The sequence below is a fragment of the Procambarus clarkii genome, chromosome 93 (genome assembly GCF_040958095.1).
Source record: "Procambarus clarkii isolate CNS0578487 chromosome 93, FALCON_Pclarkii_2.0, whole genome shotgun sequence".
In the NCBI taxonomy this organism is placed as follows: Eukaryota; Metazoa; Arthropoda; class Malacostraca; order Decapoda; family Cambaridae; genus Procambarus; species Procambarus clarkii.
In genome coordinates, this window is record NC_091242.1 from 13,793,000 (window position 1) to 13,819,880 (window position 26,881).

The window sequence follows — 26,881 nt, forward strand, 5'->3', positions numbered from 1 at the left end:
ATGAATGTAAGGGGATATCAATAGATTATTTATTCAATACTAGGAGACACATGAGTAAATACAGGAGTGTTAACATTGTGCTATTTTCTTGCTTCTTGTGGATAGGCCTTCTTTAGTTTATTTAATTTCTTCGTGGCAGTTAATGACTGACTAAACATGGGAAAACATAAATAGGTGATGCAGTTTAGGCCTTCATTCAATAAATAATCTTTAACAAGCTATAAGGTATAAATAGTCTTTGAAAATGGGAATACGTATGTGATCACTGAAAATATTATTTATTAATATTTGGAAATGGGAATAAATAAACAATCAGAAAATGAAATTGAATAATAAATAATTTATAATGGAAATAAAATATGCAATCATTAAAAACAGACTTATTGAGGGATGATTATGACTGGCTAATGACGTCACTCATCTAATATTAGGCATGAATGGAGCTGCACATTACTGAGGTAACTAAAACCGATCTGACTACGACCGTGCACCAAGTAGGTAACTAAAAATGCCTTGTACTACAACAATGCATCACCGAGGTAACTAAAAATGTCTCAGACTATGACAGTGTATCACTGAGTAACTGAAAATAACCCAGACTACTACCCCCCTGCCTTGAGAAAGCAAAAATGCACTGTTGTAGTGATGGTTTCCACTATTGTTATCTTGCATAATAAGTTATACAGTCTCACTTGGAATCATCTTACATTAAGACACTGGTAATATAGTCTCATGGTGTTATCTCACTTGATAGCACTGGTGATACAGTTTATCTTGTCTTACTTGATGACACTGGGGATACAGTCTCTCACGGAAGTAAAACCGTGGTGCTGACAGTGTGTAGATATGATGTGGATGGTTGGCAGCTTTTCACTCTCCCACTCGTGGCGGAGTGGCATGTTGGATGGTACTCTCCATGGCGCCAGCTTCAGTCTATGGTGAACTTTTCTCCACGGAATAAACTGAAATTGTTCAATAGCAAATTAAGACAAACGAATTAACAGTATGACAAACAATGTAAATTACGAAAAATTCATATTCTGCATGCTGCAGTTTTCAATAGTTACACATGTTATTTCCAAATTAAATTTTTTACATAATTTGAAAAACTTAAATGCACCATTTATTTAATTTTTAATTCAGTGTTATATTGCTCACTGTAGGATTATATTACTCACCATTGTGTTGTATTACTCAACGATTATATAACTCACCGCCATATTTTATTACTAACTATAGGGATGAATTACTCACTGCATGGTTGCATTACTCACCGCAGGGTTGAGGATAACTGTGTACCAGTAGCGACAGACAGTTGCATCGACCGTCAACAGATGCACTAGAGGCACGTGCGAGAAAACCATCTCCAGCACCTCCGAGGGCAGGTTGAAGTCAACTTCTGAACACATCCTGCAATAGTCGTATTTTCACTTTTTCCGAACACATCCGGCAATAGTTACAAGTTATGGGAAATTTTACCACTTACATAAATGATTGTGCATTAAGTTTATAATACTTTAAGGCTATGAAGATTAGTCTTCTACTAGGTAAACGTAACTTACAATTTATTACCATATAAACTAAATTACAAGGATTTCCTATTATATTATTCCGATGAAATAATTGTTGACACGTTTGTGACGTCTCTCCATTCTACGTAATCAAAGAGTTAAGAAATTAATACATTTAGCTATTTAAACTAGAAACTAGTCTCTGATGCTTTACACTTAATTTGAAATATAATCCAAAACGATCGTGCGCGAATTAAAATTAAATCGCCTTTCTTCCTTATAAACAAATAAATATTTACTCTCGCATGAACGCGAGGGAGGAAATGGCACCATCTTTGTTGGTGCAGGAACGCTTGCTACGAGTGTGGTGGCTGATGTGTTCGTTGCTTTGTTATCTTTGATAGTGGACAACGAAGCTTATATCAACCGCTACTATAAGTTGTCACGTCTGTTCCAGAGAATACTACAGCTGTTATATCCACATACAATTTAGCCATTCTTGTTAGGTTACACGTGAAGCCTGTTATGCTGTATGTTTAATCATGAAACTAAGAAAGTATTCAGAAAAAAACACCCCAAATAAGTTATCATTAAATGATGAAGTAATATCTGAACACCTAGATATTAATAGGTAATGGAGGTAAATACCTCCCACCACCCATCACACACTTGGTAAACACCTCCCTTCCTTTCATAGGATCAGGAACCTGTGCAAGGAATCATTCGAACCTTGTATACCACATGTAAGACTAATCCTGGAGTATCCGGCCCCAGCATTGTGCCCGTACCTTGTCAAGCACAGGACTAAGCAGGAAAAAGTTCAAAGGTATGCCACTAGGCTAGTCCCAGAACTAAGAGGCATGAGGAAATTTCCTCGGAGGTTACGAGGAAAGGCTGCATGAAATGAACCTAACGTCGCTGGAAGAAAGGAGAGCTCGGGGAGACATGACCACTACCTACAAATTCTAAGAGGAATCAACATGATAGATAAAAAGTTGTTTACCATGGGGGTACTCGAACAAGGGAACAGTTGGAAACCAATAACCCAAATGAGCCACATGGACGTTATAAAACGTTTTTAGTGTCAGTAGTTAACAGATGGGATGCGTTAGGCAGTGATGTGATGGAGGCTGACCCCATACACAGTTTCATATGTAGATATGAAAGAGCCCAGAAGGCTCAGGAATCTGTACTTCAGTTGATTGATGGATGAGAGGTGGGACCAAGAAGCCAGAGCTCAACCCCCACCAGCACAACTAGGAGAATACACTTGGTAAACACCACCTAACATCCATCACACATTTGGTTTAGCTCGACACCCGCACACGCGGTCCAACCCCTCCATTGCACACGCGGTCCAACCCCTCCATTGCACACGCGGTCCAACCCCTCCATTGCACACGCGGTCCAACCCCTCCATTGCACACGCGGTCCAACCCCTCCATTGCACACGCGGTCCAACCCCCCCATTGCACACGCGGTCCAACCCCCCCATTGCACACGCGGTCCAACCCCCCCATTGCACACGCGGTCCAACCCCCCCATTGCACACGCGGTCCAACCCCCCCATTGCACACGCGGTCCAACCCCCCCATTGCACACGCGGTCCAACCCCCCCATTGCACACGCGGGCCAACCCCCCCATTGCACACGCGGGCCAACCCCTCCATTGCACACGCGGGCCAACCCCTCCATTGCACACGCGGGCCAACCCCTCCATTGCACACGCGGTCCAACCCCTCCATTGCACACGCGGTCCAACCCCTCCATTGCACACGCGGTCCAACCCCTCCATTGCACACGCGGTCCAACCCCTCCATTGCACACGCGGTCCAACCCCTCCATTGCACACGCGGTCCAACCCCTCCATTGCACACGCGGTCCAACCCCTCCATTGCACACACGGTCCAACCCCTCCATTGCACACACGGTCCAACTCCTCCATTACACACTTGGTCTAAGTAATTATCAAAAGAAGGCACCAAACCAGTTAGGTTATGAAGCACCATCAAATGTGCGGAATAATCAGAGGGCGCCTAATATCACTAAGGATGCCAATACGAGAACATAATTTCATAAAGCAAACGATATCAAAAGTATCTGATTCACCAAAAATTCTATCGAGGGGACAAGCGACCAAGAAGGACGGTCGGAAAGCATGACACAAGCTCGTCCTGGAAGTCAGGACATTCAACAAAGATATGCACGACCGTAAGAGGGACAATGCAATTTGGACACTAAGGAGCTGGGCAGCGCTCCATTAAATGACCGTGAGCTAAGCACGTATGGCCAATACGCAACCTCGCCAGAGCGGTTTTCCACCGCCGGTTACAGTGGTTGGAAGAAGGCCATGAGGACACACTGCTCTTAAGAGAACGCTGTTTGGTACCAATAACAGACGACCAACAAACCTGCCAACAGGTAAGGATGGCGGAATGAATAACTGGGTAAAAGTCGGAATAAGGAATACGTTTACGGGAGATGGGACAACAGTGGACAGCTTCCCTAGCGGCAGCGTCCGTATGCTCATTTAAATTGACACCAATATGGCTGGGAACCCAGCAAAACTCAACCGGCTTAAATTTACTGGAAATAAGAAACAAACCATGATGAATCTCGACGACCACTGGATGGACTGGTATAAAGGATCCAAGAGCCATTAGTGCAGTACGAGAGTATACGACAACCACAAAGGAAGAATGACAACGAGAAAGCAGGAGACGAAGTTCAGAGAGAACAGCATAAAGTTCAGCTGTGAAGATACTAGTCTCCGGAGGTAAGCGACACATAAAAGTGCGGTCAGGAAAAACAACAGTAGCCTACAACATCCGCAGACTTAGACCCATCGGTGAAGATGAAAACGAAGATGGAGTGCGAAGAAAAGCGCTCAAGAAAAGGCGTTTCAGAATCGTAGGAGTGGGTAAAAGCTTTAGTAATGTAGGTCAAGGATGTACAAAACGTCGGAAGGGAGACTCAACGGGGGCAAGGAAGGAATAATACGAGGAGAAACATTAAAATATGAACTGAAAGATAATCCTGTAAGCGAGATAACCGGACAATGAGGGAGGTGGCGAAGAGGAACAGGAACCATAGGAGGGGTAAAAGTTAAAGCACGACAGGCGAGAGGAAGGATGTTGCAAGGACCGCGCAAGATAGCGAAGACAGTAGCTATCACGGCGGTCCTGGACAGACAGGAAGCCAGTGTCAACATATAAACTGAGGACGGGAGTCGAACGAAAGGCACCAGAGCTGAGGCGGAACCCAGTATGGTGCAAAGCATCAAGACGGCGAACAGTAGAAGAAGAAGCAGATGGGTAAGCAGGGCAACCTTAATCGAGTTTAGACAACACGAGAGGGGAATGTAAAGCGAGGAGTGCGCACCTATCCGCTCCCCAAGAAGTATGGGACAAAATCTTGAGGGTAAGGGCCATAGAGCAATCAACTCCCAGGTGAGAGAGATGGGGCGACCAAGACAAACGAGTGTCAAAGATTAACCCCAAAATCTTAGCGGAATCCTTGTACAGAAGGGGATGACTATAAAGCCACAAAGAGGGACGAAGAACGACATTCATCCAAGTAAATGTTATAGCACAAGTCAGACGAAGAGAACTTGAAGCCATGATCGGTGGCCCAAGACGATATGGCATCCATCGCACATTGAAGCCGCCGTTGAAGGTGAGGCGAATCACCATCCCGACAGTATAGGGTAAGATCGTCGACAGAGAGAGCGGAGAAAACGCTAGAAGGAAGGGAGGAAAGAAAACCATTGAGGGAGTTCTGAGTAGTGCTCAGAACTCTACCTTTGGGTACACCCTCATATTGCCTAAAAGGGGCAGAGAGAGAGAGTGGTACCACGTCTCACTCGAAAGAAGCGACGAGAGGGGAAGGTTTTGAAGAAGAGAGGGAGATTACGACGAAGGCCAAAAGAATGAAGTTGGAACGGAATATGATATCGCCAGTTGGTGTCTTAAGCCTTTTCAGGGTAAAAAATGACGGCAACAACGGAGGTCTTTGCAGCAAAAGCAGTACGAATACAGACTTTCAAGTTCTCAAGGCCATATGTTGTGCTGCGGCACTTGCGAAAACCAAATTGAGAAGGGGAGAGGTTGTGATTGTGTTTTAAGAACCACATCATGCGAACGTTAACCATACCTTCAAAGAGCCGGCAGAAAAACTCGTGAGGGCAGTATCTTTCTTGATTATCTTGAGATGATTTCGGGACTTTAGTGTCCCCGCGGCCCGGTCCTCGACCATGCCTCCACCCCCAGGAAGCAGGCCCGTGACAACTGACTAACACCCAGGTACCTATTTTACTGCTAGGTAACAGGGGCATAGGGTGAAAGAAACTCTGCCCATTGTTTCTCGCCGGCGCCCGGGGTCGAACCCGGGACCACAGGATCACAAGTCCAGCGTGCTGTCCGCTCGGCCGACCGGCTCCAATAGGCCGGAAGTCCTTACGGAATCTCGCTAGAGACCCTGGATTCCGAACAGGGAGGACAACGGCATCGAGCCAGTCCTCAGGAACTGACGACGACTCCCAGACCCGATTATACAGACTCTAAACAGAAAATACTGAGAGGTGCACGGAGGGAGATGGCGAAGCATCTCATAATGGATGCCACAAGAGCCCGCCGCCATAGTCTCGCAGAATGCCAGAGCAGACTGAAGTGCAGAGAGACCCAGACCCCCCCCCCCCACACACATATAGACCAAGACCCCCCCCCCCCCCACACACACACACAGACCAAGACCCCCCCCCCACACACACACAGACCAAGACCCTTCCACGCACACAGACCGAGACCCTTCCACGCACACACACACACACAGACCCAGACTCCCACACACACACAGACCCAGACCCCCCCCCCACACACACACACACAGACCCAGACACCCCCCCCCAACACACACACAGACCCACCCATGCGCGCGCGCGCACACACACACACACAGACCCAGAACCCCAGACACACACAGACCCAGACACACACAGACCCAGACACACACAGACCTAGACAGACACACACACACAGACCTAGACAGACACACACACACAGACCTAGACAGACACACACACACAGACCTAGACAGACACACACACACAGACCTAGACAGACACACACACACAGACCTAGACAGACACACACACACAGACCTAGACAGACACACACACACAGACCTAGACAGACACACACACACACAGACAGACACACACACACACACAGACAGACACACACACAGAGACAGACAGACACACACACACAGACAGACAGACACACACAGACAGACAGACACACACACAGAGACAGACAGACACACACACAGAGACAGACAGACACACACACAGAGACAGACAGACACACACACAGAGACAGACAGACACACACACAGAGACAGACACACACACAGAGACAGACTGACACACAGAGACAGACACACACACAGAGACAGACACACACACAGAGACAGACACTCAAACAGAGACAGACTCAAACAGAGACAGACTCAAACAGAGACAGACTCAAACAGAGACAGACTCAAACAGAGACAGACTCAAACAGAGACAGACTCAAACAGAGACAGACTCAAACAGAGACAGACTCAAACAGAGACAGACTCAGTCAACAGACACACAGACCCAGACACACAGACCCAGACACACAGACCCAGACACACAGACCCAGACACACAGACCCAGACACACAGACCCAGACACACAGACCCAGACCCAGACACACAGACCCAGACACACAGACCCAGACCCAGACACACAGACCCAGACACAGACAGACCCAGACACAGACAGACCCAGACACAGACAGACCCAGACACAGACAGACCCAGACACAGACAGACCCAGACACAGACAGACCCAGACACAGACAGACCCAGACACAGACAGACCCAGACACAGACAGACCCAGACACACACACACAGACAGACCCAGACACACACACACAGACAGACAGACCCAGACACACACACACAGACAGACAGACCCAGACACACACACACAGACAGACAGACCCAGACACACACACACAGACAGACAGACCCAGACACACACACACAGACAGACAGACCCAGACACACACACACAGACAGACAGACCCAGACACACACACACAGACAGACAGACCCAGACACACACACACACAGACCCAGACACACACACACACACACACACAGACAGACAGACCCAGACACACACACACAGACCCAGACACACAGACCCAGACACACAGACCCAGACACACAGACAGACCCAGACACACAGACAGACCCAGACACACAGACAGACCCAGACACAGACAGACCCAGACACAGACAGACCCAGACACACAGACCCAGACACAGACAGACCCAGACACAGACAGACCCAGACACAGACAGACCCAGACACAGACAGACCCAGACACAGACAGACCCAGACACACACACACAGACCCAGACACACAGACCCAGACACACAGACCCAGACACACAGACAGACCCAGACACAGACAGACCCAGACACAGACAGACCCAGACACAGACAGACCCAGACACAGACAGACCCAGACACAGACAGACCCAGACACAGACAGACCCAGACACAGACCCAGACACAGACAGACCCAGACACAGACAGACCCAGACACAGACAGACCCAGACACAGACAGACCCAGACACAGACAGACCCAGACACAGACAGACCCAGACACAGACAGACCCAGACACACTCACACAGACAGACCCAGACACACACACACAGACAGACCCAGACACACACACACAGACAGACAGACCCAGACACACACACACAGACAGACAGACCCAGACACACACACACAGACAGACCCAGACACACACACACAGACAGACAGACCCAGACACACACACACAGACAGACAGACCCAGACACACACACACAGACAGACAGACCCAGACACACACACACAGACAGACAGACCCAGACACACACACACAGACAGACAGACCCAGACACACACACACAGACAGACAGACCCAGACACACACACACAGACAGACAGACCCAGACACACACACACAGACAGACAGACCCAGACACACACACACACAGACCCAGACACACACACACACACACACAGAGACAGACCCAGACACACACACACACACACAGACCCAGACACACACACACACACACAGACCCAGACACACACACACACACACAGACCCAGACACACACACACACACACACACACACAGACCCAGACACACACACACACACACAGACCCAGACACACACACATACACACACACACAGACCCAGACACACACACACACACACAGACCCAGACACACACACACACACACAGACCCAGACACACACACACACACACAGACCCAGACACACACACACACACACACAGACCCAGACACACACACACACAGACCCAGACACACACACACACACACACAGACCCAGACACACACACACACACACACAGACCCAGACACACACACACACAGACCCAGACACACACACACACACAGACAGACCCAGACACACAGACAGACCCAGACACACAGACAGACCCAGACACACAGACAGACCCAGACACACAGACAGACCCAGACACACAGACAGACCCAGACACACAGACAGACCCAGACACACAGACAGACCCAGACACACAGACAGACCCAGACACACAGACAGACCCAGACACACAGACAGACCCAGACACACAGACAGACCCAGACACACAGACAGACCCAGACACACAGACAGACCCAGACACACAGACAGACCCAGACACACAGACAGACCCAGACACACAGACAGACCCAGACACACAGACAGACCCAGACACACAGACAGACCCAGACACAGACAGACCCAGACACAGACAGACCCAGACACAGACAGACCCAGACACACTCACACAGACAGACCCAGACACACACACACAGACAGACCCAGACACACACACACAGACAGACCCAGACACACACACACAGACAGACAGACCCAGACACACACACACACAGACAGACAGACCCAGACACACACACACAGACAGACAGACCCAGACACACACACACAGACAGACAGACCCAGACACACACACACAGACAGACAGACCCAGACACACACACACAGACAGACAGACCCAGACACACACACACAGACAGACAGACCCAGACACACACACACAGACAGACAGACCCAGACACACACACACAGACAGACAGACCCAGACACACACACACAGACAGACCCAGACACACACACACACAGACCCAGACACACACACACACACACACACACAGACAGACCCAGACACACACACACACAGACAGACCCAGACACACACACACACACACACAGACCCAGACACACACACACACACAGACCCAGACACACACACACACACACAGACCCAGACACACACACACACACACACACACACACACACACACACACACACACACACACACACACACACACACACACACACACAGACACAGACACACACACACACACACACACACACACAGACCCAGACACACACACAGACCCAGACACACACACACACACAGACCCAGACACACACACACACACACAGACCCAGACACATAGACAGACCCAGACACACAGACCCAGACAGACCCAGACACACAGACCCAGACACACACACACAGACAGACAGACCCAGACACACACACACAGACAGACAGACCCAGACACACACACACAGACAGACAGACCCAGACACACACACACAGACAGACAGACCCAGACACACACACACAGACAGACAGACCCAGACACACACACACAGACAGACAGACCCAGACACACACACACACAGACCCAGACACACACACACACACACACAGAGACAGACCCAGACACACACACACACACACAGACCCAGACACACACACACACACACAGACCCAGACACACACACACACACACAGACCCAGACACACACACACACACACAGACCCAGACACACACACACACACACACACACACAGACCCAGACACACACACACACACACACAGACCCAGACACACACACATACACACACACACAGACCCAGACACACACACACACACACAGACCCAGACACACACACACACACACAGACCCAGACACACACACACACACACAGACCCAGACACACACACACACACACACAGACCCAGACACACACACACACACACACAGACCCAGACACACACACACACACACACAGACCCAGACACACACACACACACACACAGACCCAGACACACACACACACACACACAGACCCAGACACACACACACACACAGACAGACCCAGACACACAGACAGACCCAGACACACAGACAGACCCAGACACACAGACAGACCCAGACACACAGACAGACCCAGACACACAGACAGACCCAGACACACAGACAGACCCAGACACACAGACAGACCCAGACACACAGACAGACCCAGACACACAGACAGACCCAGACACACAGACAGACCCAGACACACAGACAGACCCAGACACACAGACAGACCCAGACACACAGACAGACCCAGACACACAGACAGACCCAGACACAGACAGACCCAGACACAGACAGACCCAGACACAGACAGACCCAGACACAGACAGACCCAGACACAGACAGACCCAGACACACTCACACAGACAGACCCAGACACACACACACAGACAGACCCAGACACACACACACAGACAGACCCAGACACACACACACAGACAGACAGACCCAGACACACACACACACAGACAGACAGACCCAGACACACACACACAGACAGACAGACCCACACACACAGACAGACAGACCCAGACACACACACACAGACAGACAGACCCAGACACACACACACAGACAGACAGACCCAGACACACACACACAGACAGACAGACCCAGACACACACACACAGACAGACAGACCCAGACACACACACACAGACAGACAGACCCAGACACACACACACAGACAGACCCAGACACACACACACACAGACCCAGACACACACACACACACACACACAGACAGACCCAGACACACACACACACAGACAGACCCAGACACACACACACACACACAGACCCAGACACACACACACACAGACCCAGACACACACACACACACACAGACCCAGACACACACACACACACACAGACCCAGACACACACACACACACACACACACACACACACACACACACACAGACACAGACACACACACACACACACACACAGACCCAGACACACACACAGACCCAGACACACACACACACACAGACCCAGACACACACACACACACACAGACCCAGACACATAGACAGACCCAGACACACAGACCCAGACAGACCCAGACACACAGACCCAGACACACACACACAGACAGACCCAGACACACACACACAGACAGACCCAGACACACACACACAGACAGACCCAGACACACACACAGACAGACCCAGACACACACACAGACAGACCCAGACACACACACACACACACAGACCCAGACACACACACACACACACAGACCCAGACACACACACACACACACAGACCCAGACACACACACACACACACACAGACCCAGACACACACACACACACACACAGACCCAGACACACACACACACACACACAGACCCAGACACACACACACACACACACAGACCCAGACACACACACACACACACACAGACCCAGACACACACACACACACACACAGACCCAGACACACACACACACACACACAGACCCAGACACACACACACACACACACAGACCCAGACACACACACACACACACACACACACACACACACACACACACACACACAGACCCAGACACACAGACCCAGACACACAGACCCAGACACACAGACCCAGACACACAGACCCAGACACACAGACCCAGACACACAGACCCAGACACACAGACCCAGACACACAGACCCAGACACACAGACCCAGACACACAGACCCAGACACACAGACCCAGACACACAGACCCAGACACACAGACCCAGACACACAGACCCAGACACACAGACCCAGACACACAGACCCAGACACACAGACCCAGACACACAGACCCAGACACACAGACCCAGACACACACACACAGACAGACCCAGACACACAGACCCAGACACACAGACACAGACAGACCCAGACACACACACACAGACAGACCCACACACACACACAGACAGACCCACACACACACACAAAGACAGACCCAGACACACACACAAAGACAGACCCAGACACACACACAAAGACAGACCCAGACACACACACAAAGACAGACCCAGACACACACACAAAGACAGACCCAGACACACACACAAAGACAGACCCAGACACACACACAAAGACAGACCCAGACACACACACAAAGACAGACCCAGACACACACACAAAGACAGACCCAGACACACACACAAAGACAGACCCAGACACACACACAAAGACAGACCCAGACACACACACAAAGACAGACCCAGACAGACACACAGACAGACCCAGACACACAGACAGACCCAGACACACAGACAGACAGACCCAGACACACACACAGATAGACACAGACAGACCCAGACACACAGACAGACAGACCCACACACACAGACAGACCCACACACACAGACAGACAGACCCACACAGACAGACAGACCCACACAGACAGACAGACCCACACACACAGACAGACAGACCCACACACACACACAGACAGACAGACCCACACACACACACACAGACAGACAGACCCACACACACACAGACAGACAGACCCACACACACACAGACAGACAGACCCACACACACACAGACAGACAGACCCACACACACACAGACAGACCCACACACACACACACAGACAGACCCACACACACACACACAGACAGACCCACACACACATACACAGACAGACCCACACACACACACACACACACAGACAGACCCACACACACACAGACCCACACACACAGACAGACAGAGACCCAGACAGACCCAGACACACAGACAGACCCAGACACACAGACAGACAGACCCAGACACACAGACAGACAGACCCAGACACACAGACAGACAGACCCAGACACACAGACAGACAGACCCAGACACACACACACACAGACCCAGACAGACAGACCCAGACAGACAGACCCAGACAGACAGACCCACACACACAGACCCACACACACAGACCCACACACACAGACCCACACACACAGACCCACACACACAGACCCACACACACAGACCCACACACACAGACCCACACACACAGACCCACACACACAGACCCACACACACAGACCCACACACACAGACCCACACACACAGACAGACAGACCCACACACACACAGACAGACAGACCCACACACAGACAGACAGACCCACACACACACACACAGACAGACAGACAGACCCACACACACACACACAGACAGACCCACACACACACACACAGACAGACCCCCCACACACACACACAGACAGACCCACACAGACAGACCCACACACACACACACACACACATACACAGACAGACCCACACACACACACAGACAGACAGACCCACACACACACACAGACAGACAGACCCACACACACACACAGACAGACAGACCCACACACACACACAGACAGACAGACCCACACACACACACACAGAGACCCACACACAGACCCCCCCACACACACACACACACATACACAGACAGACCCCCACACACACACACACACACACACACACACAGACAGACCCACACACACACACAGACAGACCCACAGAGACCCAGACAGACCCAGACACACAGACAGACAGGCCCAGACAGACAGGCCCAGACAGACAGGCCCAGACAGACAGGCCCAGACAGACAGGCCCAGACAGACAGGCCCAGACAGACAGGCCCAGACAGACAGGCCCAGACAGACAGGCCCAGACAGACAGGCCCAGACAGACAGGCCCAGACAGACAGGCCCAGACAGACAGGCCCAGACAGACAGGCCCAGACAGACAGGCCCAGACAGACAGGCCCAGACAGACAGGCCCAGACAGACAGGCCCAGACAGACAGGCCCAGACAGACAGGCCCAGACAGACAGGCCCAGACAGACAGGCCCAGACAGACAGGCCCAGACAGACAGGCCCAGACAGACAGGCCCAGACAGACAGGCCCAGACAGACAGGCCCAGACAGACAGGCCCAGACAGACAGGCCCAGACAGACAGGCCCAGACAGACAGGCCCAGACAGACAGGCCCAGACAGACAGGCCCAGACAGACAGGCCCAGACAGACAGGCCCAGACAGACAGGCCCAGACAGACAGGCCCAGACAGACAGGCCCAGACAGACAGGCCCAGACAGACAGGCCCAGACAGACAGGCCCAGACAGACAGGCCCAGACAGACAGGCCCAGACAGACAGGCCCAGACAGACAGGCCCAGACAGACAGGCCCAGACAGACAGGCCCAGACAGACAGGCCCAGACAGACAGGCCCAGACAGACAGGCCCAGACAGACAGGCCCAGACAGACAGGCCCAGACAGACAGGCCCAGACAGACAGGCCCAGACAGACAGGCCCAGACAGACAGGCCCAGACAGACAGGCCCAGACAGACAGGCCCAGACAGACAGGCCCAGACAGACAGGCCCAGACAGACAGGCCCAGACAGACAGGCCCAGACAGACAGGCCCAGACAGACAGGCCCAGACAGACAGGCCCAGACAGACAGGCCCAGACAGACAGGCCCAGACAGACAGGCCCAGACAGACAGGCCCAGACAGACAGGCCCAGACAGACAGGCCCAGACAGACAGGCCCAGACAGACAGGCCCAGACAGACAGGCCCAGACAGACAGGCCCAGACAGACAGGCCCAGACAGACAGGCCCAGACAGACAGGCCCAGACAGACAGGCCCAGACAGACAGGCACAGACAGACAGGCACAGACAGACAGGCCCAGACAGACAGGCAGACAGACCCAGACAGACAGGCAGACAGACCCAGACAGACAGGCAGACAGACCCAGACAGACAGGCAGACAGACCCAGACTGACAGGCAGACAGACCCAGACTGACAGGCAGACAGACCCAGACTGACAGGCAGACAGACCCAGACTGACAGGCAGACAGACCCAGACAGACAGGCAGACAGACCCAGACAGACAGGCAGACAGACCCAGACAGACAGGCAGACAGACCCAGACAGACAGACCCAGACAGACAGGCAGACAGACCCAGACAGACAGGCAGACAGACCCAGACAGACAGGCAGACAGACCCAGACAGACAGGCAGACAGACCCAGACAGACAGGCAGACAGACCCATACAGACCGACAGACAGACCCAGACAGACAGGTGGTGGGAAAGACGAGGGGACAGGGAAGGGGGTAATTGTGTGGAGGACGAGGGGAAAGGGGGGGGGGGAAGTTGGGATGGTGGGAACGAGGGGACGGGGGAATGGAGAATTTGGGGAATGACAAGGTGACAGGGGAGGGGGGGAATGGTGGTGAGGACTGGGAGACAGGGGAAAGGTTGCTGTGGCTCAGCAACGCATGGCCGGGTACAGCTAGTCTATATAAATAAAAATGGAAATGTTCATTTGTGCACAACCGCTAATCTCCTAAAGTTCCTCACCGATTGCTTTGAAATTTTCACACAATGTTTCAGTCGCATCCGAGAAGGTTTTTATATTCATACTATATAGATGTCACGTTTGTGACGTTAAAAAACATGCTTTTTCTGAAAACTCTGCTTTTCGTGTGTTTTTCATGTAAGGAAATCTTAACCTCTTTACCCATTGCTTTGAAATTTTGACAACGTTGCATTCGAATAGGGGAATCTTTTTATATACCTACTATATAGATGCCACCCGTGACAGGTAAAACCATGCGTTTAAAAAAAAAACAGTACCATCTGTTGCATGTAAGAGCAACAGACATGCTATACAAAATATGTTACAAATTCTATTTCAATGTTTCTGATTGCATTGATAAATTTAATTTTCATAGATTGATTTATTTTCATTTTTATTTAATTACTAGCTGTACCCGCCATGCGTGGCTATGGCTCACTCTGGTTAAATGGGAAAGAAAGAAAAGAGAAAGCATACGTTACTAATATGTTTAATTTCACAATGCTTCTGGGTATACAATATTTTGTTGTTGTCCCACTCAGTGGAGATATAGAAATTGTCTGGTTTTCCGACTCCAGAACACGCAACATATTGTCCATGTGATAAGTAAACCGTTTTTAGATATAAACTGCACAATTCTAAAGATCGACCCTGAGCTTTGTTGATGGTGATTGCTAATGCCAATCGAATCGGAAATTACAATCTCTTAAAATGAAATGGCATATCTGTTGGAATCATAGGAATGCGAGCACCGAGGACATCTTCATCTTTGAAAAGTCTTGCTGACCAGACCACACACAAGGTGAAGGGACGACGACGTTTCGGTCCGTCCTGGACCATTCACAAGCCTTTGAAAGGTCTTGTCAAGATTGTTGCTTCTACGACGTCGCTGATTAATTTTTTTACTGCAAGGCACGTGGCGTTGCAAAGTTTTGGCCGGTTGATATTTCGCAACATGATCATTGGCACGTCGATTTTCAATTGCCGTACGTGTGATGGTATCCATGGCAGATTAAGTAAATTAAAAAATTCTGTTGAATAATTAACCGCTTCATCTGCTTCCACAACAGTGTCGACGGACTTATGTGACTACCTCGCTATGGATGTTAGACTAAATAATATTGTTAAGGTCCAAGACGTCTTTGTTCTTGGCTGCAATAACAGCTCGTTCACTCAGTCAAACGTGATTCATATAATTGGGTTGAATATTGGGAAATACTTTTCAACCAATTTTTCTTTTGACTTCACGGAATTGCAGAAGTTGTGAGGCAATGAAATTCGTCCTGAGGTCAGATCAACTGGCACGTTTGCGTTCCCAATTTCCAGCAATTGATGTGAGACTGTCTCAGCTGATGGATCGTTTTGCAGCTGAACACGTATGTGTAGTTAATTTTAACGTCTTTATGTGACGCCACAAAGAAGAGTATTTCAGGAAAGCATTTATTTCTTCCGCTGGTGTTGATCGAGGAATTACAGATAATATTTGCCTGAAATCTCCTGCAAGCAATATTAATGCGTTTCTAAATGGTCTGATGTTTCCACACAAATCTTGCAATGATCGATCAAGAGCCTCGAGAGATTTTTTGTGAGCCATTGTGCATTCATCCCAAAAAATACGTTTGCATTTATGCAATACGTTTCCCAAGCTGGATGCTTTGGAAATGTTGCACGTGGGGTTTCAGTGAATTGCATGTTCATTGGCAATTTCAAACCGAATGAGCAGTTCTTCCACCTGGTAGCAATGTCGCAGCTATTCCGAACGACTCAAGAGCTAAGGTTATGCCATTTTGGGGTCGAAATGCTGTTAGAATCAATCTAATTAGGAAGGTTTTACCAATTCCTCCTGGTGTATCTAATTAGATTTCTTCAAACCCATTATTCACAGTGAATTATTTGATTGTGAATGCCTTTTCGCTCAAGCGTTAGCTTAGGAATATTTGATTGCACATACACTAACAGATCACCCATGTTTTAATTTTGTTCACGACGTAATTCTACATCGAACGAAGCAGCAGCAGCTCTATTCGCTGATGGAATTTCCAACTGATTGATAACTTTGTTCACGATTTCCAAGCAAAAATCTTTTATCATTATCAACGCTTCGTTGTATATTTTTGCTTTGGAATCCATGTTCATATATGAATTTTCCTTCGTATTCGACGGATAATATTTTCAGCCATGTGCGATTTATATTTCTCCCAAACCTCTGTTGGAGATGAAGGAGAGCCGGTGGTTAATATGATTGCAAACAATGCTCGAATTTGATTAGGATGTGACATTTTGGACGCATATTTATGCATACATCCCGGTGTCGGTCGTTCGCCAATAAATTCAAAGCTTGACATGCAATACGGTTAATGGCATGTGTTACGCCATTGACAAATTTAAATTGCTGTTAAGACGTTGGACCGGCACATTTACCAACAGAATGCGAAGAAACAAGCATTCATTCTGATTGGAATGCACGGTGTACAGTCTGCCTATTGTAATTTGTTTGAATATGCCAGGTTGTCCGTCGACTAGCTCTCCTCGTTTGCGTCGTTCAAATGATTTTCTACTGGCATTCCATGTGCAATATGTAAGCACTTCCGAATACAGCAATGTTTTCGCAAATGCGTCATTTTTCACATAACGTGAAGAAAGCAGTTAACGTTGTAGCAGATGGATTCATTGATGTTTGTTGCACATTTGCATCTGTGAAATAAGCGCGTTGACGAGTTTCTTGTTTTCAAAACAAAAAATACTAACGAAATACTTCAATTCAAACAAATCAATCGACAACTCAATTTCACCTCCAACTGCACTGATGCACTGAAAAATAAATAGAACAGTTAAAAAATGAAATGAAAAGAAAAATATACCCACAAAATGAAAGGTATGGTAAACAACACAGCGCAATTCCAATGCAATGTCACAAAATATATAAATCAAAATGAAAATAAAATCTATGAAAATTCATTTTATCAATTCAATCGGAAACATTGAAATGGAATCTTAACATTTTGTATTGCTCTGACGTGCAACAGATGGCGCTGTTTAAAATTTTTGTTTACCTTCATAGGTGTGGCATCTAAACTGCAGGTGTATAAAATCATGAATGTATTCAAATGGAACGTTGTGCCAAAATTTCAAAGCAATTGGTGAAGAACTTTAGGAGATTATAGTGTGTGTTGCTCTTACGTCCTGCAGATGGGGCTGTTTAAAAAAAAAAAAAAAAAAAAATCTTCCTGCCACCGGTGAGGCATGTCTATAGTAGGTATATAAAACACTCGCCTATTCGAATGCAACGTTGTGTAAAAATTTCAAAGCAATCGATAAAGAGGTTTCGAAGATTTTTCCTCAAATGAAAATATTTTTTTCCCCGTCACAGACGTCACATCTATATAGTATGTATATAAAAACCCGCTCGGATGCGAATGGAACGTGTGAAAATTTCAAAGCAATCGGTAAAGAACTTTCGAAGATTAGCGATTTTGAAAAAACGAACATTTCCATTTTTATTTATAGATTTTGAGTGAATTGCGTTGGAATTGAGCTGTGTTTACCATACCGTTCATTTCGTGAGTAGTTTTTTTTTGTTTTTTCATATTTATATTTTTTTTCCTGTTTTTCTTATATTTCAGTAATGGGAACATCAGATCACTTTATGTTCCCAATTTTCTGATGGGAACATCAGGGCATTTGGGAAGGCATCGGACGAGGGAGTGGGGAATGGTGGGGATGACGAAGGGGGCAGAAATGAGAGGGGGTGTGGAGGAAAAAGGGACAGGGAAGTGGGGCATGGTAGAAATGAAGAGGGGATGGTGGAGAGGACGAGGGTACGGTGGAGTAGGGAATGGGTGGGAGGCCGAGAAGACGGGTGAGGGGGGAATGGTGGTGAGGACTGGGGGACAGGGAAGATTGTTATGGCTCAGCAACGCACATGCGTGCGTTGTGGCCGGGTACAGCTAGTCTATATAAATAGAAATGTTCGTTTGTTCAAAATCGCTAATCTCCTAAAGTTCTTCACCGATTGCTTTGAAACTTTCACACAATGTTTCATTCGCATCAGAGTGGGTTTTTATATACATATTTTATTGGTGTCATGTCTGTGACAAAAAACATGCCTTTTTTGGAAAATTGTTTTTCATGTGAGAGAAATCTTTGAAACCTCTTTACCGAATGCTTTGAAATTTTGACAACGTTGCATTTGAATAGGCTCATGTTTTTATATACTTGCTATATACATGCCTCACCTGTGACGGGAAAAAAACATGCTTTTCTTTTATAAATAGCGCCATCTGTTGGACGTAAGAGCAACACACGCTGTTATCTCCCAAAGTTCTTCACTGATTGCTTTGAAATTCTGACATAACGTTGCATTCGGATATGCACGTGTTTTTATATGCCTACTATATTGATGCCATACCTGTGACAGGTAAAAACATAATTTAAAGAAAAAACAGTGCCCTATGTTGAACATAATAGCAACACACACGTTATACTAAATATGTTTTGATTTCCACTTCAATGTTTCCGATTGCATTAATAAATTTAATTTTCATAGAATGATATATTTTAATTTTGATTTAATTATTTTGTGTGACATTGTGTTGGAATTGAGATGTTTTTACCACACCATTCATTTCGAAAGTATAGATGCTTTTGCATGCCACACATGCAAAAGGTAAAAAATTCTTCTCTAAGAAACAGCGTCATATGTTGCACATAAGACCCACACACACTAACATGTATGTTACGAGTCCATTTCAATCTTTTTTACTGCATTGACAAAATAAATTTTCATACATTTCGAATTATTTTCATTTTGATATAACTATTTTGTGTGATATTGCATTGGAATTTAGCCGTGTTGTTTACCATACCGTTAATTTCGTGAGTATAAGTAGAGATGCCACACACTTGTGACAGTAAAAACATGTATTTGTGAAAAACAGCGCCATCTGTTGCATGTAAGAACAACTCACGCTATACTATGTATGTTACGATTCCATTTCAATGTTTCAAATTTCATTGTTAAATAATTTGAATTTTCATAGATTTCGAATTATTTTCATTTTGAATTAATTATTTTGTGACAATGCGTTGGAATTGAGCTTTGTTGTTTACCATACCGTTCATCGTGAGTATAGTTTATTTTTGTATTTCTTCATTTTTTTCATTTCGTTTTTTTAATAGTTTTTCTTATATTTCAGTGATGGAACATCAGATCATTTGATGTTCCCAATTCTCTAATGGGAACATCAGATCATTTGGGAATTCAATGGACGAGGGAGTGGGGAATGGTGGGGAAGGACGAGGGACGGGAGTGGGGGATGGTACTGAGAACGACGGGACAAGGAAGGGGGTAATGGTGGAAAGGATGAGGGGACTGTGGAGTTGGGGAAGGAGGGGACGGGGGAGTTGGGGATGGAGGGGACGGGGGAGTTGGGGAAGGAGGGGACGGGGGAGTTGGGGAAGGAGGGGACGGGGGAGTTGGGGAAGGAGGGGACGGGGGAGTTGGGGAGGAGGGGACGGGGGAGTTGGGGAAGGAGGGGACGGGGGAGTTGGGGAATGGAGGGGACGGGGAGAGTTGGGGAAGGAGGGGACGGGGGAGTTGGGGAAGGAGGGGACGGGGGAGTTGGGGAAGGAGGGGACGGGGGAGTTGGGGAATGGAGGGGACGGGGGAGTTGGGGATGGAGGGGACGGGGGAGTTGGGGATGGAGGGGACGGGGGAGTTGGGGATGGAGGGGACGGGGGAGTTGGGGATGGAGGGGACGGGGGAGTTGGGGATGGAGGGGACGGGGGAGTTGGGGATGGAGGGGACGGGGGAGTTGGGGATGGAGGGGACGGGGGAGTTGGGGATGGAGGGGACGGGGGAGTTGGGGATGGAGGGGACGGGGGAGTTGGGGATGGAGGGGACGGGGGAGTTGGGGATGGAGGGGACGGGGGAGGTTGGGGATGGAGGGGACGGGGGAGTTGGGGATGGAGGGGACGGGGGAGTTGGGGATGGAGGGGACGGGGGAGTTGGGGATGGAGGGGACGGGGGAGCTGTTGGGGATGGTGGGACGAGAGGACAGGGAATGGAGAATGATGGGAAGGACAAGGAGACAGGAGAGTGGGGGATGGTGCAGAGGACGAGGGAACAGGAAAGAGGGGAATGAAAGGGAGGCCGGAGGGATGGGGGAGTGGGAGATGGAGGAAAGTATGAGGGGATGGCGGAGTGGGGAATGGTTAGAAGGACGACGGGACGGTGGAGTCGGGGATGGTGGGGAGGATGCAGGGATGAGGGTGGGAGGAAATGGTAGGGGGGACGAGGGGACGGGGGAATGGAGAATGGTTGGGATGACGAGGGACAGGGGAGGGGGAGTGGTGGTGGTGAGGACTGGGAGACAAGGGGAAGGTTGCTCTGGCTCAGCAACGCACATGCGTTGCTGAGCCACAGCAACGCATGGCCGGGTACAGCTAGTATATATATAAAATGGAAATGTTCGTTTGTTCAAAATCGCTAATCTTAGAAAGTTCTTCACCGATTGCCTTGAAATCATCACACAAAGTTCCCTTCACATCTGGCGAGTTTTTATATACATACTATATAGATGTCACATCTGTGACGGGAAAAAACATGCTTTTTTGATGAGCTGTGTTTTTCGTTTTTTTTCATGTGAGGGAAATCAATGAAACCTCTTACTGATTGCTTTGAAATTTTGACAACATTACATTCGAATAGGCGAGTGTTTTTACATGCTTACTATATGCAAGCATGTAATGACAAACATACCTCACCTGTAACAGGTGAGGATAAACTCAACATAAACATGCATACCTCACCTGTAACAGGGAAGAAAACACACTTTTTTGAAAACCAGCACCATCTATAGGACGTAAGAGCAACACACGCTGTAATCTCCAAAAGTTCTTCACCTATTCCTTTGAAATTTTGACAACGTTCCATTCGAATACGTGCGTGTTTTTGTACCTACTATTTAGATGCCACACCTGTGACAGGTAAAAGCAGGCGTTTTTTTTTAAACAGCGCCATCTGTTGCACGATATACAAAATATGTTACGATTCCATTTCAATGTTTCCGATTACATTGATAAATGGAATTTTCGTAGGTTTTGATTTATTTTCATTTTGATTTAATTATTTTTGTTTGACGTTGCATTGGAATTGGGCTGTATTGTTTTACCATACCGTTCATTTTGTGGGTATATCTTGTGTTTCTTTTTTCATTTCGTTTTTTTTAACTGTTGTGATTTTTCAGTGCAATTAGTGGTGAAGTTGAGCTGTGTCGATTGATCTGCATTTAAATTGAAGTATTTCGTTAGTATTTTTTGTTTTTGTTTGAAAACAAGAAAATGGACAACACATTTATTTCACAGCTGCAAATGTACAACAGCTATGAATCCACCGGCTACAACGTTAACTGCTTTCATCACGTTATGTCAAATGACGCATTTGCGAAAACACTGCTGTATTAGGAAATGCATATGTATTACACATGGAATGCCAGTAGACAACCCGTTCTCGCAAATTCGTAAAGTCAATATTGACTTATTAACTACGTGCATAGGTGATATACTAAACATAATAGATACCCTTAAAAAGATTCATAGAAAACACCGACCTTACCTAACCTTGTTAGTATCTTAAGATAAGCATCTTATTGCTTCGTAATTACAATTATTACTTGACCTATACGTATCATAGGTTAGGTAATAATTTTAATTACGAGGCAATAAGATGCTTATCTTAACACACTAAGTAGGTTAGGTAAGGTCGGTGTTTTCTATGAAGCTTTTTAAGGGTATCTATTATGTTAAGTATGTCACCTATGCACATATTTAATAAGTCAATATTGACTTATTAAATTTGCGAGAACGGGTTGCAGTAGAAAATCATTTGAACGATGCAAACAAGGAGACCGAGTCGACGGACAACCTGGCATATTCAAATAAACTACGATAGGCATTCTGTACACCGTGCATCCCAATCAAGATGAATGCTTCTTTCTTTGCATGCTGTTGGTAAATGTGCCCGGTCTAACATCTTTCCAGACACAGATTTGTCAACGGCAAACACATGCCACTTTTCATAGTGCATGTCAAGCTCGGAATTTATTGGAGAACGACCAACACTGGGATGTATGCATTAATGACACTTCCAACACGTCACATCCAAATCAATTTTATGCATTGTTTGCAATCATATTGACCGCCTGCTCTCCATCTCCTACAGAGTTATGGGAGAAATATAAATCGAATATGGCTGAAGATATTATCCGTCGAATATGAAGATAAATTCATATATGAACATGGATTTCACAGCAGAAATCTACAACGTAGCGTTGATAATGATTGAAGATTTGTGCTTAGAATTCGCAAACAAAGTTTTAAATCGATTGGAAATTACATGACTGAATCGATCTGCTGCTGCTTCGTTCGATATAAAATTGTGTAGTGAACAAATAACTGTAGTGAACTTTTGTAATCTGTATCAAAGCAGACTCAATTATTATGTTTGTTATAAGTGTTTTACAATTCGTTATTGAAGAAGCCATCGCCTAATCAATTTGGTGAGCATCTTCTCTCAAGACACTGCGCAACATAACAGCCTATACAAACTGATTAATTTATGTGCTTCGTCCCCCCATTTATCCCCTATGTATCCCCCTTGTCTTTTCCTTTATTGTACTTGTTTATCACCTGACCCCGTACTGGTATAAAATAACAAGTTTTGTAATCTCTTTTCACTTGAGAATGAACCATGGAGGTTCGAAACGTTGTGCGATTTGTGTTATTAGTGTAATATATTCTTCAGTTATTATATTATAATTATATGTCGTACCTAGTAGCCAGAAGCTTCTCGGCTTACTATGCAAGGCCCGATCTGCCTAATAGGCCGAGTGATTATTTTCAGTAAATTGTTTCCAACTGGTTTATTTTAAATATAATTATTATATTATATAAAGAATAAAATATTATTTAGTTATTTTGGTTTAGATTAGGTTAAGATAGGTTAGGTTCAGTCATATCTACGTTAGTTGTAACTCAGATTTAATAAAATTAACTCATACATAGTGAAATGGATAGCTTTATCATTTCATTGGAAAAAAATTTAATATAATAATCCAGGAAAACTTGGCTTATTAGGCAAATCTGGCCTTGCATAGTAGGCCAAGAACAGCGTTCTGGCTATCCAAGACCCGGGCGGCACATAGTTATTTCCCCCTCCAGGTCCCAACACTCCTACCATCACCACGTCAGCAGCTCCGCTAGCACATGTGCTGTCTATAAATGCTAACAGCACCACCAATACTCCTGAAATAGCTTCTACCACCAATCGACGACACCTGAGCTGACCTCAGGCTGCGAGGCTAAAGACGAAAACACCAACTACGAACGTCACAGACTCAGACGAGGAAATTTTAGTAGGAACTCCACCGCCTAACCACAAATACGACAACTACTCGATACAAGACCACCTCATGGAGGCCACCTCACCAAACTCCAACTACAGCACGGCTCAGCCAGTCTCGAGCAAAGAAAAAACGGAAGACCTAGATGTCTACAACAACCCCGCCAGCTCCATAACATGTGGATCGTTTTGAATTCCCTGATATGGAGGAAGGATGTAATAAAAATTTGTATGAGGGAGAAACAAATTGGCAAAATGATCAGGGAAAGTGAAGGGCCTTAAAATAATAATACACTTAGGTCATAATACCCTAACAGTAGAAGTTTAAGAAACAAAACGATTTAAATGCACTTATCTCCATAGAAAAAATAGATATTATTGCACTTACAAAACGTGGATAAATGTAAAAAATAGAGAACTATTAGCTGAATATCAAATAAATTTATTTAAACTATTTCACACACATTTTAGATGAGGAGAGGGAGTAGCTATATATGTTAGCGAAAATTTTAAATGTCTCTAAGAGGGAATCAAAACTGAGCCACATATAGAAACTATTTGGATAGAATTTTGATATTTGATATATAATGATATTTTGATACTTTTGACTATTTCAAAACCCTATGTAGATCAACTTTAAGCGATAGCGAGTCTTCTTTCGTGTTAATTTTCCTACCTATTTTTGTATCGGCAAATTTGCAAATGCTGCTACTCAAACCTGGATGTAAATCATTTATATATATTATAAACAAATGAGGTCCCCAGAACAGAGCCTTGAGGCAAACCACAAAAACATTACCCCACTCTGACCTAACCCCTTTTATACTAACTGTTTCCTTTGGAATAGCCATGCCCTAATCCAACTTAATATTGCACTTTCAATACCATGAGCTATCTTGTTAATCAGTATTTCATGTGGCACTGTATCAAAAGCTTTGCTAAAGCCAAGGTATACAACATCACAAACCTTACCACTATCAACTGCCTCAACTATGCTGGAATAAAATGATAGCAAATTTGTTAAACATGAACGGCCATTTGTAAAACCATGTTGTGAATTATTTATTAATTTATATTTTTAAAATGATGAATGGTTATGCAATTATGGATTCGAGTAACTTTCCCACAATAGCCGTTAGGCTAATTGGCCGATAGTTTGACGCAAGTGATTTATAACCCTTCTTTAAAATTGGTGCCACATTAGCAACCTTCCACGACTCTGGCACTCTGCCTGATTAATGATTTATTAAATAATGTAGACAATGGATCGTAAAGCTCCTTTTTGCATTCTCTAAGCACCC

General features: G+C 46.8%; 1 long non-coding RNA gene across 1 annotated transcript in view; it reads right to left on the reverse strand.

Annotated features, from left to right (window-relative positions):
• Positions 1–15: 15 nt before the first annotated feature.
• Positions 16–26,881, reverse strand: part of LOC138359756 (uncharacterized) — a 48,151-nt gene continuing 21,285 nt past the window's right edge. Inside the window, exons 2-3 of the long non-coding RNA XR_011226056.1 lie at positions 1,275–1,410; positions 16–962 (exon numbers count right to left, since the gene is read on the reverse strand). This is a non-coding gene — a long non-coding RNA (uncharacterized lncRNA). The remainder of the gene's footprint in view (positions 963–1,274; positions 1,411–26,881) is intronic.